The sequence below is a fragment of the Sturnira hondurensis genome, unplaced genomic scaffold, assembly GCF_014824575.4.
Source record: "Sturnira hondurensis isolate 20B ecotype Veracruz unplaced genomic scaffold, ASM1482457v3 Scaffold0003693, whole genome shotgun sequence".
Lineage (NCBI taxonomy): Eukaryota > Metazoa > Chordata > Mammalia > Chiroptera > Phyllostomidae > Sturnira > Sturnira hondurensis.
Window position 1 is genome coordinate 6,960,229 of NW_028076324.1, and position 15,280 is coordinate 6,975,508.

Here is a 15,280-nt window from a genome sequence, read left to right on the forward strand (position 1 = left end):
GCAGGACTGATCCTGGAGCAACCTGACAGACCGTGGGAACTTAAAAGACCCTTACCCTCCCTGTGCCTCAGTTTCCTCTTTTGTAGCACGGGATATCGAGGGTCGAGTATCGCCTCCGCAGGGCAGTGGTGTGATGAACTGACAGAGTGCTAAGCACCTGGTTGGTACACAGGGAATGCCAAGTTAGCACTGGTTCTGATTAACCATTGTGTGACAGTCTGATTCTGTTCTGTTGTCCCGCCAGGTGGAGTGCCTGATGGCTGGGGTGATGGGGTATCTGTCTTGTCCCTGTCATGTACACAGTGCCTAGACCAGCGCCTGGCAAACCATAGGTGCTCAATAAATGTCACAGTCTCTCATCAGTTACTAAGTGTCTGGTGCTGTTCAAATTACTGGAACCCACTGTGACTAAGGAGCATGGTGTTCACACCATGGAGCTCACAGGAATTAAACAGGGGCACAGCCCTCACCGGTGTGGCTCAGTTGGTTGGGTGCCATCCCACAAAGCACAAGGTTCGATTCCCGGTCAGGGCACGTGCCTGGGGTGCAGGTCTGATCCCCAGTCAGGGTGCACACAAGAGGCAACTGCTCAATGTTTCTCTCTCACCTCAATATTTCTCTCCCTCTCTTTCTCCTTCCTTCCTCTCTCTAAAAAATAAATAAAATATTTTTAAAAATAAATAAATAATGACACTTAAATGTGTGATGCAAAGGCTGGTGACACACACAAGGCAATGAAAACTGTAAGCAAGAACAGAATGTAGCAAGGGACAAGGCAGCATTCTGAGCCCGGGTGGTCGGGGAGACCTCTCGGAAGAGACGACCTTGGAAAAAGGCCAGAATTAGGTGAAAGAAAGAGCCAGAGCAACGTAACCAGGAAACGGGCACAGCACACGCTCAGGCTGTGGGGCAGGACGGAGCTTGGCGTGTTGAGGGAACAGCAGGGAGAACTGTGTGGTTGGAGCAGAATGAATGAGGGGGAAGAAGGGGAGGTAAAGGCAAAGGGATGATGGAGGAGACAGGGCCTGCAAGGTCTCGTGAGTACAGCAGGACTTGTGCTTTTACTCTGAGGGACCTGGGAGCCTCAAGAGGGCAGTGGGCAGAGCAGACTAGATGCTCACGCACGCCCTCTGGTGGCCTTGTGGAGGATAGACCGTAGAGGCCAGGGAAGAGCTGGATACAGGGACCTGGAGGTCATGGGGGAGCCCCTACTTTTTGCCATTGCAGGCGAATGAGGCGTGTTTGTGGGGAAAAGGCAGGAAATAAATGGCCCCAAAGTCAGTCCCTCCTGGATGCACAGTCCTTGGGCTCCCAGTTTTCTTGCTGCCTCCCCAGGTCCTTGCTACATGGCCCCCCTCCATGAGCAGCTCACTCAGAGCCATTTGCTGCTCCACAGATCTTTACAAAAGTCTTACCTAATTAGGCCAGGCCCACCCGGCATAATCTCCCTTTGAATCAACTCAGAGTCTACTGATTTGGAAACACTAATTATACCGAAAAAAGCCCCCCACCTATAAATAACATCTAGCTCACACTCAAGGGCGTCATACAGGGTTTGTACACAGGGACAGGAATCTTGGGGTCACCTCAGAATTCTGGCCATTTTGGACCTAAAGTAGGGTTTAGGGCAAGGGCTCTGGTGAGATGAATTGGGTTAGAATCCCATTCTCAGCCCTGGCTGGCATAGCTCAGTGGATTGAGCACGGGCCTGTGAAGCAAAGGGTCGCCAGTTCGATTCCCAGTCAGGGTATATGCCTGGGTTGCAGGCCAGTTCCCAGTAGGGAACACATGAGAGGCAACCACACACTGATGTTTCTCTCCCACTCTTTCTCCTTCCCTTCCTCTCTCTCTAAAAATAAATAAATAAAATATTTTTTTACAAAAAGAATCTCATCCCCAGGTCCTATTCTTCAGGTTGTCTTAAGTTAACCAGCCATTTCCTCCTTCGGAACCTCGTTTCCCTATCACTAAAGGGGAGGTGACCCCTTTGGCCACAGGACTGACAGGCCAATGAAACGCGGGTGATTGCCAATTCCTTGCCCTCGAGGTCTCACATTGGAGGCTTTCAAAACAGACTTCTCTTAGCCACCAGTGTTTTACCTTGTTTTCTTTAAAAGAATCTGCCAACAGTTAAAAATCAGGAAGTTTTAAAAACCTAGATTTCTCCCTTTAGAAGTCCCGGCTCTCTGGCCAGGCTGCACAGGGTGTCATGGAGCTGCACCGGGCTGGGCAGAGCAGCACCCGCTCGTCAGACAGGCTCACGCGCCCCGAGGCCCTGCCCAGCCTCCTGCAGACGGGCTCCAAGTGGATCCAAGTGACAGGGAGAGCGCCTTACATTTTCCTTGCACAAGAGTGGCGAAGACACTATAATTAAATAAAAATGAGTGATGGCCTTGTGAGAGCTGTTTCTTTAAAGATAAATCCTCCCTTGCCATAAGCCTCTCCAACTCCAGGTGTCTCCACAGGGGGACCCAACATGGGGTAAAAACTGGGTCTGAGATCTGAGCCTGTTTTCAGGGCCCCCGAACCCTGCTTTGCAAAGGCAGTTTCTGTCTTGGGTTAAACAGGGTTCCTGCAAACTCATATCCACCTGGAACTTCAGAGTATGAAGTCACTTGGAGACAGGGCCTTTGTGGGCACGAGAATAGACTAAGTAGGTGGTCACAGTGGTTTTCTGTGGAGTGGTGGGGTTGTCGTGCCCTTGACTAGGCTTCTCGGCTCACTGGCTCAGGCATCCACCATCACTGCCCATTCTTCTCCCAGCCTTACTAACCCACAGGGGTGTTATGAGGGTTACCAGGCACCTGGCGCACAATTGGTGCTGAAGAAATGTTTCCGGTTACTATTGACCGAGCAAATAAACCCATCCTCACCAGACAACCAGGGACCAAGACTGAGAAGAGCAGCTGCATGCTGCCACTAGAGGGCAGCGAAACACCAGCAATTAGGTGCCTTCTACCAGGCGGAGAGGCCTGCTCACCCGGCCTCTGGCAAGTTCCCATTCCTTTCCCTGGCAGAAAAGGTCCCCAGCGCCCAGACTGGGGAAAACATAGCCCCAGAGCCCCTGCCCCACAAAACGCCCCCGGGCTCCTGGGCGTGGAGTGGCCGTGGACAGAGCCCATGGAGCTATGTTCCACAGAGGAAAATGCACACCCCCGTACATTTTAATGCAATTAATCACATTTTAATAGCTTTATCCCCTAGAATATTATAGTACTTGAAAATTTGTGGAAATTTTTTAAAAGTATGTATATTAAAACTCGTGGCACTATTTTAGATTTAAATGTACATTTTTGTATTTATACTCCAAACAGAACATATAATTTTCCTCCAGTCTAGCCCTTGCAAACTACTTTTCCTGCACTGGTTTCCTGCTTGGGACTGGCTGAGTTGGGGGAGGGTCACAGCTTGTGGGCATGGAGCTTTCTTTGTGCAGTGACGAAAGTGTTCTGGAATTAGACAGTGGTGAGGGCTGCACAAGTCTGTGAATGTGCTAAAAACACTGGATAGTCCACTTTGAAATAGTGTGTTTTTGTGGATGCGATCACATCTCAATTAAAAGAAGACAGTTCCATAACTCCCACGCCGCCTTTGCATTCTTATCTGTGGCATCGGGGAATCAATCCCCGGGGCAGGTGCCGCCGCACCTGGCATGACTCATCTCGGGGGTTTGGCTGTTCTCTTGCTGTAGTGGCCCCTCTCTGGGGTTTCGACCTGCACTTCCCTGTGGACTCCTGCTGTCAGGTACACACTTAGGACCACTGGCGCTCCTTTCTCGGGACCTGGCCTTTCAAGTCCTTGCCCATTTTCTTAACTTGAATTGGCTGATTTCTTTCATTGATTTGTGAGTGTTCTTTACACATGCTAGACCCAAGTTCTTTGTTGTGTTATGTTGTGCGAATGAATAGCTTCTCCCGGCCTATGCTTAGCCTTTTGACTCTCCTAATGGCATATGTGGACAAGCCAACTTGTTTAAAATAAAACAGTGAATGTTTTAATTAGAACTAAATTCTATAGGCAAGGAGGCCCAGCAGATGAGTCACTGAGAAGACAGTTTGCCAGGAGTAGCATCAGCTTTTCCACACAGAGGACAGAGAAAATGAGACTGGCTTCATTCGCAGATAAAGACCCGAGGTTCCCAGAAGGACCCTCACTTGTCCTGGGTCACCTGGGGCATCAGTCCCATTCTGTGCTCCTGATCTGAGAAGAAACCCGGGAGGGATGTTTCTCAAAGACACCTGCCCTGGCCCACATTGGGGTATTTCTAACAAATCTGCAGGTTTGGCATGAAATCCTCAATTTTAAGTTACAAAACCCCATTTCCTGCCAAGTGTAATGGATGGGAAGGCCACTATTTATATCTTGTCCCCTCTGGCTGGCTGCCTCATAGGTCAATAATTTGTGTAAATACCCAGTGGGGAACGAGGAAATGGCTGTCCACAGGGGCTCCCTGAGGACCTGCGCCCCATCCCTATCCACTTTGGGTCCCCTGGAACAGTGGGAGCTGGAGGTGCCAGAGTGGACAGCCGGGAATAGTGTGCCCACTCTGGGTCATCAGTGCCCAACCTTTCTGGGTATTAAATGTCTGGGGTCTTCACAATTAATTCTTCACAAAGTGACTGAAAATTGGCTGACAGCTGAGGGGCAAGTCAGCCCTGACCACAGCCCTCTCCTGATTCCAGGGGGCTGCAAAACGGCACAGGCAGCATCTGAAGTGTGGCTCCCTTATCTGGAGCCTGCCGGAAGGGTGGGGCCAGGATCCTCCCCGCTGCGCCCCAGCCCTATTTATAACAGGAACCCATGGAAAGTTCTCCTGGCCCCGCTGAACTGCTCTCATCAATAAGTCATCGGCACGATGAAGGATTCTTCCCCAGGGAACAGCGAAAAGGCGGCTGCCTCACCCTCTCCATGCCCTGGATGGGCCACGTCAGGACGTCAAAGCTGCTGCTCAGGCCATTTCTCAAAAGGTCAAACAGGTGATTACTGTGTGACCTAGCCAATCCCTCCCAGTGGGAAATGAAGGTGAGAACTGGAAACGCGCGTACACACAACGATTTATATACTCGGGTTCACCATTCACAACTCACAGCAGCACAGTCCACGTCAGCTGAAAGGAGGGCACAGCCCACACGTCCGTCCATCAGTGGGTGAAAGGGCAAACACAACGCGGTCCCTCCACGCGCTGGAACGTCACTCGGCCATGAAAAGGAGTGAAGCACTGACACCAGCTGCAATGTGATGGACCTTGAACACACGATGCTCAGGGAGAGCAGCCAGACACAGAAGGCCACGCAGTGTGTGATTCCATGTATGGGACGTGTCCAGGACAGAGACAGGAAGTGGGCCAGTGGCTGTCAGGGGCTGAGGGAGGGGGATGGGGGTAACTGTTGGTTGGGACAATTTTTTGGGGGGTGATGAGGAAGTTCCAGAATTAATAGTACTCATGGCTGCACAATTCTATGGATATACTAAAAACCATTGAATGGCATCGTTGATTTTGCTTCATAGTTTTAAAATATACTTTTACCAGGTTTGCGTACAATTTAATTTCTACAATTCAGATGGATATACTAAAAAAAGTCCGTCCCAACTCACCATTTCACTTACTCCACCGATTTGCCTTTCTGGAAGCCAACGCTTTCCACATCCTTTTTCCCCAGCTTTGTTGAGGTACAGCTGACCTCAGAGAGCTGCACTCACGTGCGTTCCTCGGCACCAGGGCAGCAATGGAAGCGAGGCTTTCCCTCCCCTGCAAGCATGTGGGTGACAGCCTGCGACTCAAGACCGAGACACGCCTGGTGCCAGACGACACAGTCATCACGGACACGGGCTTCATATGGGGCCGTGAAACTTGTATGGGAGAAGAGGAACTTGTCGCGTCTGTGACTGGCTCCGTGGAGAGAGTAAACAGCTGATCTGTGTGAAAGCTTGGAAAACCGGATGCGATGGCGAAGTCGGCGTCATGGCGATGGGGAGAATCACAGAAGGTCTAGGAAAGAAGGGGAAGGTGGAGGCCCACCCCAGGCTGGGTGCAGCCTTCTTCTGTCACCTCGAACCTTCCCATTGAAGAGGTGAAGGGGAGATCTGCAGAAGGCGAGCTGGGGAAGAGAGGGATTTTTGCTGAAGAGGGCCCCCTCCGTGCTGAGGTCCAGGCGGTGTTCTCTGACCAGCCGTCTCTCCACGCACAGGGGTCTGACACACGGAAAACCAGGTCAGGCTGTTCTGGTCCAGGTCTCCCTATCTGGTGACAGACAGAAGACTCACTGCCACCACTCACCTTGTGGTGCCTCAGGGATTCTGGGCAACGGCCACTTCACCTGGATCTGCCCTACACCTGAGCCCAGGAAGAGGCTGCAGGGGGCTTCGTTGCCAACCTGTCTTCCCTGCTGACCCAGAGATGACCTCCCAGCCTCAAAACTGTATCCTCGTCTCACTGGTAACTCAGAGGATGAGGCTGTGCGAGAACAGCATCCTGTATCACTGCGAGGCGCCCCTTCCACACCAGATTAAGGACATTTTACAGTCAAAAGTAATGCAAGCAACTGTGATGGAAAGGCATCAGTGGGTTTTAGAGCAGGAAGGGTAAGGAGGAGCGTCCAGAGGACAGAACTGGGTCCCCGCCCCAAGCAACTCTGGAAAGTGAAGGGTCTGATCCTGGTCCCTGCATGTGGCTCAGCAAAGACTCTGGCCTGGAGAGCTCCTCACTGGGCCTCCAGGGGGCTGCCCCAGGCCAGGCCCCCAGTCCTGATTCTCCATTCAGAGGCAAAGCTTGGGCCTCAAGCCCTCTGAGCTGCCTGCAGATCAAAGGGCACTGGGGTGGAGCCAGGGTTAGGGGCTTTAAAAGCACACAGTGTTCCAGCCAGGGGGACTCCCATCCTGACATCGCATGGATAATTTTCTGCCTTCTGTTCACCATCAATTCAGAAGGCACAGTGCCCCATGAATTCGCCCCTATGAACAACATGACCTCCTTGGACCCCAAACGGTCTGTTCTGGCGCCCACCCCCACCTCCTCTGCGACGCGGTTACGACGCACAAGAGAGTAGTTGGTGAAGTTAACCCAGCAGTCAAATGAAAGAATAAAGCCAACCAAGCAAAGGCAAAATTGTATGTATTTAGGGTGTAGAACATGATGGCTAGGTAACCATAGACACTGTGAAGGGGGCACCACAATCAGGCTAATCAACACCCGCATTCTCTCAACCAACTACCTCTCCTCTTCTTGTGATGAGAACACTAAAGGCCCACTCTCCGCACATTTCCAGGACACAACACAGGGCTGTCGCCACGTTTGCCACGCTGCTCTTTCCAGCGGAATATGGGCACTCTTTGACCGACACCCCCCATCCCTGCCCCCGCCCGCCCGGCCCCCAGACCGCCGGTCTGCTCTCCGTTCCCATGGGTCTGACTGTCTTAGGTTTCCGGTATAAGTGAGAGCGTGCAGTGTTTGTCTTTCTCTGACTTTCCTCTCTCAGCATAGCACGCTTCGTGTCCTTCCGTCTTGCCCAAATGGGGAGATTTCGTTCTTTTCATGGCCAAGTCATATTCTGTTGTCTATATGTACATTTTCTTTATCCATTCGTCTATTGATGGGCACTTCAGTTCCTTCCGCATCTTGGGAACGGTAAATAACGCTGTAATGAACATAGCGTACTTATATGTTTTCAAATTACGGTTTTGGATTCCTTTGGATAAATACCCAGAAAAGGAATTGCTGAGTCAAAAAGTAGTTCTAGTCTTAATTTTTGGAGGAACTTACATACTGTTTTCCAAAGTGGCTGCACCAATCTGCGTTCCCACCCACAGTGCACATGGGTTCCCTTTCCTCCACGTCCTTGACAGCATTTGTTTATTGATTTATTGACGGTGGCCATTCTGATGGGTGTGAGGCGACATCTCATTGTGGCTTTAATTTGCGTATCCCTGATGATTGGTGATGTTGCGCATTTTTTCATATGTCCATCAGCCATCTGTATGTCCCCTTTGCAAGAATGTCTATTCAGGTCCTCCACCCATTTTTTAATTGGGTTATTTGTCAACCGGTGTCACATCTGGACCTCACTGTTAGGAGGGTCCTTCCCTGCCCTTCCCAGCATCCCACTTTAAAAAAAAAATTATTGGTTGATATTTTAGAGAGAGGGAGGAAGGGAGAGAGAGAGAGGCTTCAATTTGTTGTTCCACTTACTGACGTATTCATTGGATAACTCTTGTTTGTGCCCTTACCAGGGAATCGAACCCACAACCTCGGCATATTGGGATGATGCTCCAGCCAAATGAATTACCCAGCCAGGGCCCACTTTTTAATTTTTTTGAGCAATTTTCTTTCTTTCTTTATTTTTGGCTTTCCATCATAGCCTTTATTCAGCATTAAACTAGGTTCCCAGTGAATGCAGTAAAACAAAAAAGAATAACAAAGGCATGAGCATTGGGAAGAAAGAAACAAATTATTCTTTTTTTAAGATTTTATTTATTCATTTTTAGAGAGAAGGGAAGAGAAGGAGAGAAATATCAATGTGCAGTTGCCTCTCCCACACCCCATACTGGGGACCTGGTCGGCAACCCAGGCATGTGCCCTGATTGGGAATTGAACTGGTGGTCTTTTGGTTCGCAGCCCGTGCTCAATCCACTGAGCTACACCAGCCAGGGCAGAAACGAGTTATTCTTATTTGCAAAAAAAACTATGGAACACTTCACAAATTCTCATGTCATTCTTGCACAGGGGCCATGCTAATCTTCTCTGTATTGTTCTGATTTTAATACATGTGCTGCCTGCCGAAGCGAGCACTTTTTGGGCAATTTTAGGTTTACAGAAAAATTAAGCAGCAATAATAGACTTCCTACACACCTTCACACCAATTTCCCTACTATCTCCTGCTGTGATTAGTATCTTGCACTGAGGTGGTACATTTCTCATAACTGATGGGCCAATATTGATACATTACTGTTAACTGAAATCCACAGTGGACTTCAGGGTCCTTTCCTGGTGGTGGACACTCTATGGGCTTGGACAAATGCACAATGACATGCACCCACCACTACCGTGTCACACGGAGTGGCGTCACAGTCCTAAAACCCTCTATGCTCTGGCTATCCCTCTCCCACCTGACATCCACACCTCCTTTCCCTGTCTCCACAGTGTTGGCCTTTTCCAAAAGGTCCCAGAGTTGGAATTATACAGCACAGAGCCTTTCAGACTGGCTTCCTTCACTCAGTTCTATGCATTTAGGTTTCCTCCACATCTTCTCGTGGTTGATGGCTCATGTCTTTTCAGCGCCAAATGACATTCTGTGCCTGGATGGACTGCCCTTTATTTGCCCATCATCCGCCAAAGGGCATCTTGGCTGCTCCCACATGTGGCCATCAGGAGCGAAGATGCTATAAGCACCCTGTGCAGCCTGTGTGTTTTCCTTTGGTTTCACATCTGCAGGGCACCAAATGTCGCCGGCAGGTTTTTCCAGCCATGAAGTCCAAGGTGGTAACTCAAGTGGGACTGCCTGAACTTGTCCAGATTTCCAAATTTCCCTCCTGTGCACATAGCTCTCAAATGATGAAAATGCACCATTTGGTCTAACACACACCCTTGCCAAGCAGGTCCTGACTCAGCCAGTGAGACCTCGGGGTGGGGGGGTGGGGTTGGCCAAAAGCAGAGGCTTGAGCCCAGGCTTCTCGTGCTTCCACACCGCTAAGAATCCTGCTCACCAGTGGGAATGCAGTGAAATAGGTTGGCCACTGTGGGGAGGTCAGTAGTCCCTCCAAAATACCAAACTTAGACAGTTACCTTTGTCCCAGCAACTCCACTGCTAGGTACGTGCCCCAGATAACCAAAAGCAGGCATTCAAACAAAAATGTGTTCCCAACTGTTCACGGCAGCATAACCAACAACAGGCAGAGGTGGACCCACAGGTGAGCAGACAAACACAGGGTGGTTCCCCCTCACCCTGGACTCACCAGTGATGCTCACCAGGATGGGGATGGAGCGCCAACACGCGGTGCCCAGTGAGAGGTGCCAGACACAAGGCCACACAGTGTGTGATTCCGCTCCTGTGAAAAGTCCAGAACAGACCCAACCGCAGGGACAGGAAGTGGGTCAGTGTCAGGGGCAGGAAGGGGCTGGGAGAGCGAGTGCTCATGGGGCTGTTTTGGGGGGTGAGGGAATGTTCTGGAAAAGGATAGAGGTGATGATTACACAGCATTACAAATATGCTGAATGCCACTGGGAAATGATTAATGCCACATTATGTGAATTTCACCTCAATTTTATTTTTTAAAGATTTTGTTTATTTTCAGAAAAAGGGGAAGGGAGGGGAAAGAGAGGGAGAGAAACAATGATGTGAGAGAGAGAGACAACCATCCGTTGCCTCTTGTACACGCCCCATTTGGGGGCCCAAACACACAATCCAGGCTTATGCCCTGACCGAAAATCAACCAGCAACCTTCAGCTTCACGAGATGACGCCCGATTAAGCCACATTGGTCAGGACATTCACGTCAACTTTTTTAAAAAAGGAAGACTTCCGCCAAGATGGAGGCGTAGGTAGAAACACTGTGCCTTCTCCCACAACCAAGTTTGAATACATCAAAAGTTTAGTAAACAAAGACGCAGCCAAAGAACAGAAAATTGAACTATATGGAAGTCCGACAACAACGAACTGTTCAATCGGGACAGGTAAAAGGGGCGGAGCCAGCAGCAGAGCAGGGTCGAGCAGGAAGGATCCCCCGACCTAGGCGAGCAGGCAGCCGGGGTAGCATCGTGGACCCAGTGAGGGTATGGGGCAGGCTGACCTCGGTCACACATTCGCAGGCAGATAAACCAGTAGAGGAGTGAGCAGTGAGACAGACCTCTCTCTCGGCCCCAGTGGCAGGAGGCGGCAGAGGGACCGCCATTGCTTTCCTTTGACCCCACCCCCACATACAGCATCACAACCCAGCGACTGAGTTGCCCCACCCCGGTGAACACCTAGGGCTCCGCTCCTCATACGTAACAGGCACGAACAGTCCAAAATATGGCTCAAGAAGAACTCAAAGCCCCAGAGCTGATAACTCTAAGTGAAAAAAAAATAGTGAGCCTCTCAGATGCACAGTTCAAAATACTGGTGATCAGGATGCTCACAGAACTGGTTGATTATAGTCACAAATTAGAGGAACATATGAAGGCTAAACTAATTGAAATGAAGGGAAATGCACAGGAAAACAATAGTGATGGAAAGGAAACTGGGACTCAAATCAATGGAGTGGACCAGAAGGAAGAACAAAACATCCAACCAGAAAAGAATGAAGAAACAAGAATTCAAAAAAATGAGGAGAGGCTTAGGAACCTCCAGGACACCTTGAAACATTCCAACATCCAAATTATAGGGGTACCAGAAGGGGAAAACAAACAACCACGAGTGGGAAACTTATTTGAACAAATAATAAAGGACAACTTCCCCAATCTGGCAAAGGCAATAGACTTCTGGGAAATCCAGGAAGCTCAGAGAGTCCCAAAGAAGTTGGACCCAAGAAGGAACACACCAAGGCACATCATAATTACATTAGCCAAGATTAAAATGAAGGAGAGAATCCTAGAAGCAGCAAGAGAGAAGTGGACAGTCACCTACAAAGGAGTTCCCATCAGACTGTCAGTGGATTTCTCAAAAGAGACCTTAAGGCAACAAGGGGCTGGAAAGTATTCCAAGTCATGAAATGCAAAGACCTATATCCAAGATTGCTTTATCCAGCAAAGCTTTCATTTAGAATGGAAGGACAGATAAAGTGCTTCTCAGTAAGATCAAATTCAAGGAGTTCATCATCACCAAGCCCTTATTATATGAAATGTTAGAGGGACTTATCTAAGAAAAAGAAGATAAAAAATAGGAACAGTGAGAGGACAGCAAATTCACAGTTACTAACAACCACACCTAAAACAAAAGCAAACCAAAAGGACAGCTAGACCAGGAGTGGAACCATAGGAATGAAAAACACATGAAGGGTTAGCAACAGGGGAGTGGGAGGAGGAGAAGGCGGGAGAAGAGACAGAAAATAAGTAGCATAGATGGTAGGTAAAAAATTGCGGGGGGGGGCAAGAATAATAGAGGAAATATAGAATCTAAAGAACTTGAGACACGTGGTTATAAACTAAAGGGGGGAATGGTGGGGAAGGGGTGTGCAGGGTGGAGGGGAATGAAGGGGGGAATAGAACAACAACTATAATGGCACAATCAATAAAATATATTTAAAAAATAAATAAAAATAAAAGATAAAAAGATAAAAAAGGCTTGTGCTCAGAACCGCTTACTCCCAGCTCGCTCACACCCTCTGACTGCCCACCATGCACCCACTCTTTGCGGACCCCAGAAATGGGCCCAGGGAGCAGTAAAGGCTGGGAGTATAGCACCTGCTGGGACTGAACTGACCCTAACTCCAGTTTGCTAGTTTGCTGAGAACAGTCTCCTCTGAACAACTGACACCCACCTGAGTGCCCTAGACCGAGCCGAGGCCTAACCTGCATTGTCTGTTTCTATCCTGCTCTTCTTCCTGGAGGAGGTCGAGGTCACACAGGAGGGAGGTATCCTCTCTAGGAGTCAAGGGCTCTCTGCAGACCAGGCACCTCAGCTCTACATGGTGTGACCCTGGTCCCCCCTTCAGAGACCATATTGAGGCTCAGGGAGTGAAACAGCTCCTGAAATTACCTGCTGTCCCCTGGACTCCACCTGGGTCAGTCCATCCCTCTCTGAGGAGCCCACTGTGCCCCAGGCACTGGGAACGTGAATACACACTCAGTATTGTGGACACAGCTGAGGACTTGGGGGAGCGGTTGTAACGCCCGCCTCAGTTTTGCCACTGGGAATCTGGTGGGCCGCCAGCGGTGGCCCCTGTCCACCCAGTATCTGAACTTCTGCCTTCTCCCCTGAGTCCATCACCACCCAGCCTGGTCTGCAAAGGGCAGAAGTCTCATTCCACCTCCCTCCCTTCAGCGGCAAAGTGGAGGGAGGCACCACTGGCCTGGCTAGAGGGCAGACAGTTTTGAGGGGGGGCGGGACAGGCGGGGGAGTGGGGGTGGCCTGAGGCGAGTCAGCCATGGGTGGCCAGCCTGCCTGGCGACAGAGCATGCGGGCCTGGGGTCAGGCAGGCCGGGAGCATACATGTGGACAGAATGACCCCAGCATGGCATGTCTGGGGGGCACAGCTTAGGAGGGCACTAGCATGTCCTATGACTCGGCCAGCTGGAGGCTCAGGGACAGGACATACAAAGTCCTGAAATGCTGCCAGCTGCAGAAATCAAATGGAAAAAGGAATTCCTGGGCCATATCCCTTAAAACAAACAAACAAACAAGTGGGGATGAAAGAAGAAATGCCCGGAATGCGGCCAGGTCCCCTTCCGGATGCTCTGACCCTATAGGGCCTGAGGCCACCCCAGGCTCTGTGCTTGGTGCAAAGGATAAAGAAAATTATTGACACAAAGGAACTTTGCTGTCATGGAGATGACTCCCTCTGGGAGACATTGGGGGGGGTCTTGGTGGGGAGCCCCTCAGGGTTTGAATTCATGAGCAGGAAGAACCTCATGGAAGAATCCAGAGAAGAAAGGTTCTTGGGGAGAAGCAACCATGAACTCCATGGGTTGCTGGAGGGACCTGGGCACTCACAGCAGTGGTTCGAAGCCCTGGCCTGGCGGTGCAGAGGCCCCTCACCCGGAACCCTCCACAATGTCTGGAAATGACACAGCATTCCTCACTCTAAAGATAAACAGCAGCAGCATTCAGTATGTTTGTTTTTATGGTTGGACCTGTTTTATCTCCAGCAAAAAGGAAGGAGCCTGTGCTTGCTCAACAAATTCTAGAATTTTCCTCCAGGGTCATTCCTGGGAATTTAAACTCCGTTAGCTAGATAGAGAAGCTGGGGCGGGGGGAGGGGGGGCGGCGGGGAACGTGGCTTTCCTAAAAAAAAAAAAAAAGATGTAGATTTTAGGGAAAGAAGGATTTTCATCATCTTAGTCTTTCTGGGTTTTTCTTGTTGCTTGTTGAACTCTGCTGTTCTGTAGGGAGACCCCTGGGTGTTGCACTGGTCAGAGGTTCGGGTTCTGGAGGCTCAGGAGAGGCGGCAGGTTGGTCCCGGGTCAGCTGAGCTGGGAGGACTCGTGGCTCCCCTGGAATGTGGGGCGGGGCGGCTAGGAACATTGTACTTGACCCCTGTGCTCCCTGAGTGGGCACCCGGATTTAGGACTGAACATGTCTGTCACCCCCAGGGCATTCTGAGGTCAAAGAAACCGGGAAGGAGGTGTCACCCGTGTCAAGAGGGGGGCCCAGATCCCCCACTGCTGGCTGACCGGGAGGAGGGTGTGAGACTGTCAGCAGCAACAGTCTGGCACGTGTGGAAGATGCTTCCAGAATTTCAGTTTGGAAAGTTGGAAAAATTCTGGAGGCGGTGACCGTTCCACAACGATGCGAGTGCACTTGATACCCCTGAGCTGTATGATTGAAAAGGGGTGGAAAGGGTAAGTTTTGTGCTATGCATATTTTACAATAAAAAAATGAGTTTCAGAGGAAACATTAATATCACCTGGAAAGTTTCAGGATTTAAAAGAAGGGGAAGGGAGAACCTGCTGAATGAGGAAGCAAGTCTCACTTTGGTGAACAGAATGAAGCTACAAAATAAAACTCAAAGCCCCTGCCCAAGGGGATACCCTCCGACACACTAGCAGGTGTTCCCTCTGGATTACGGGGGACAGTTCGTTTCCTCTTCTACTCTATTTTTAAATGTTTTGCTACACTAACGTGACCGGGTTGGTTGTTAAATGCAAAATGCATCATGGAAAAACGAATACAAAAGGCCTGAGGACCACTTAAAACGCAAAGGATGGAAGATGCAAAGATGAAGGTGCGTAGCAGTCGCTATCACGATGCTACTTTACAGCACGCACACGCAGGACGGCTGTGCTGTCCCCGCAGATTCCAAGGTGGAAAATAGGCCTTGGAAATGTCTGGGAACAATCCGGGGGCAAGCAGCAAGAACTTGGAACAGCAGGAATATGCAAGGAATAGGGCAGAGGAGCTTTACATGTTTATTTTGTATTCTGGGGGCGTGTGAATTAGTTACAGTGATACTTAGTTTCTAACCAATGTTTTTTTTTAAAGATTTTATTTATTTATCTTTAGAGGGGAAGGGAAGGAGAGAAGGAGAGAAACATCAATGTATGGTTGCTTCTTGTGAGTCCCCTGCTGGGAACTGGCCTACAACCCAGGCATGTGCTCTGACTGGGAATCGAACTTCGATTGTGTGGTTTGCAGGCCCACGCTCAATCCACT

At 49.9% G+C, this 15,280-nt stretch overlaps 1 long non-coding RNA gene, 1 other non-coding gene and 1 pseudogene across 2 annotated transcripts; 2 read left to right on the forward strand and 1 right to left on the reverse strand.

Annotated features, from left to right (window-relative positions):
- Positions 1-5,722: 5,722 nt before the first annotated feature.
- LOC118984592 (exosome complex component RRP4-like) lies at positions 5,723-6,588 on the forward strand (annotated as a pseudogene).
- Positions 6,589-8,674: 2,086 nt separating this feature from the next.
- On the reverse strand, positions 8,675-8,785 carry LOC118984657 (U6 spliceosomal RNA). The gene has a single exon (XR_005065951.1). It is a non-coding gene; the product is annotated as a U6 spliceosomal RNA (small nuclear RNA).
- Positions 8,786-13,310: 4,525 nt separating this feature from the next.
- LOC118984593 (uncharacterized) lies at positions 13,311-15,061 on the forward strand. The gene is made up of 3 exons (XR_005065947.1): positions 13,311-13,737; positions 14,017-14,079; positions 14,221-15,061. It is a non-coding gene; the product is annotated as an uncharacterized LOC118984593 (long non-coding RNA).
- Positions 15,062-15,280: the final 219 nt, after the last annotated feature.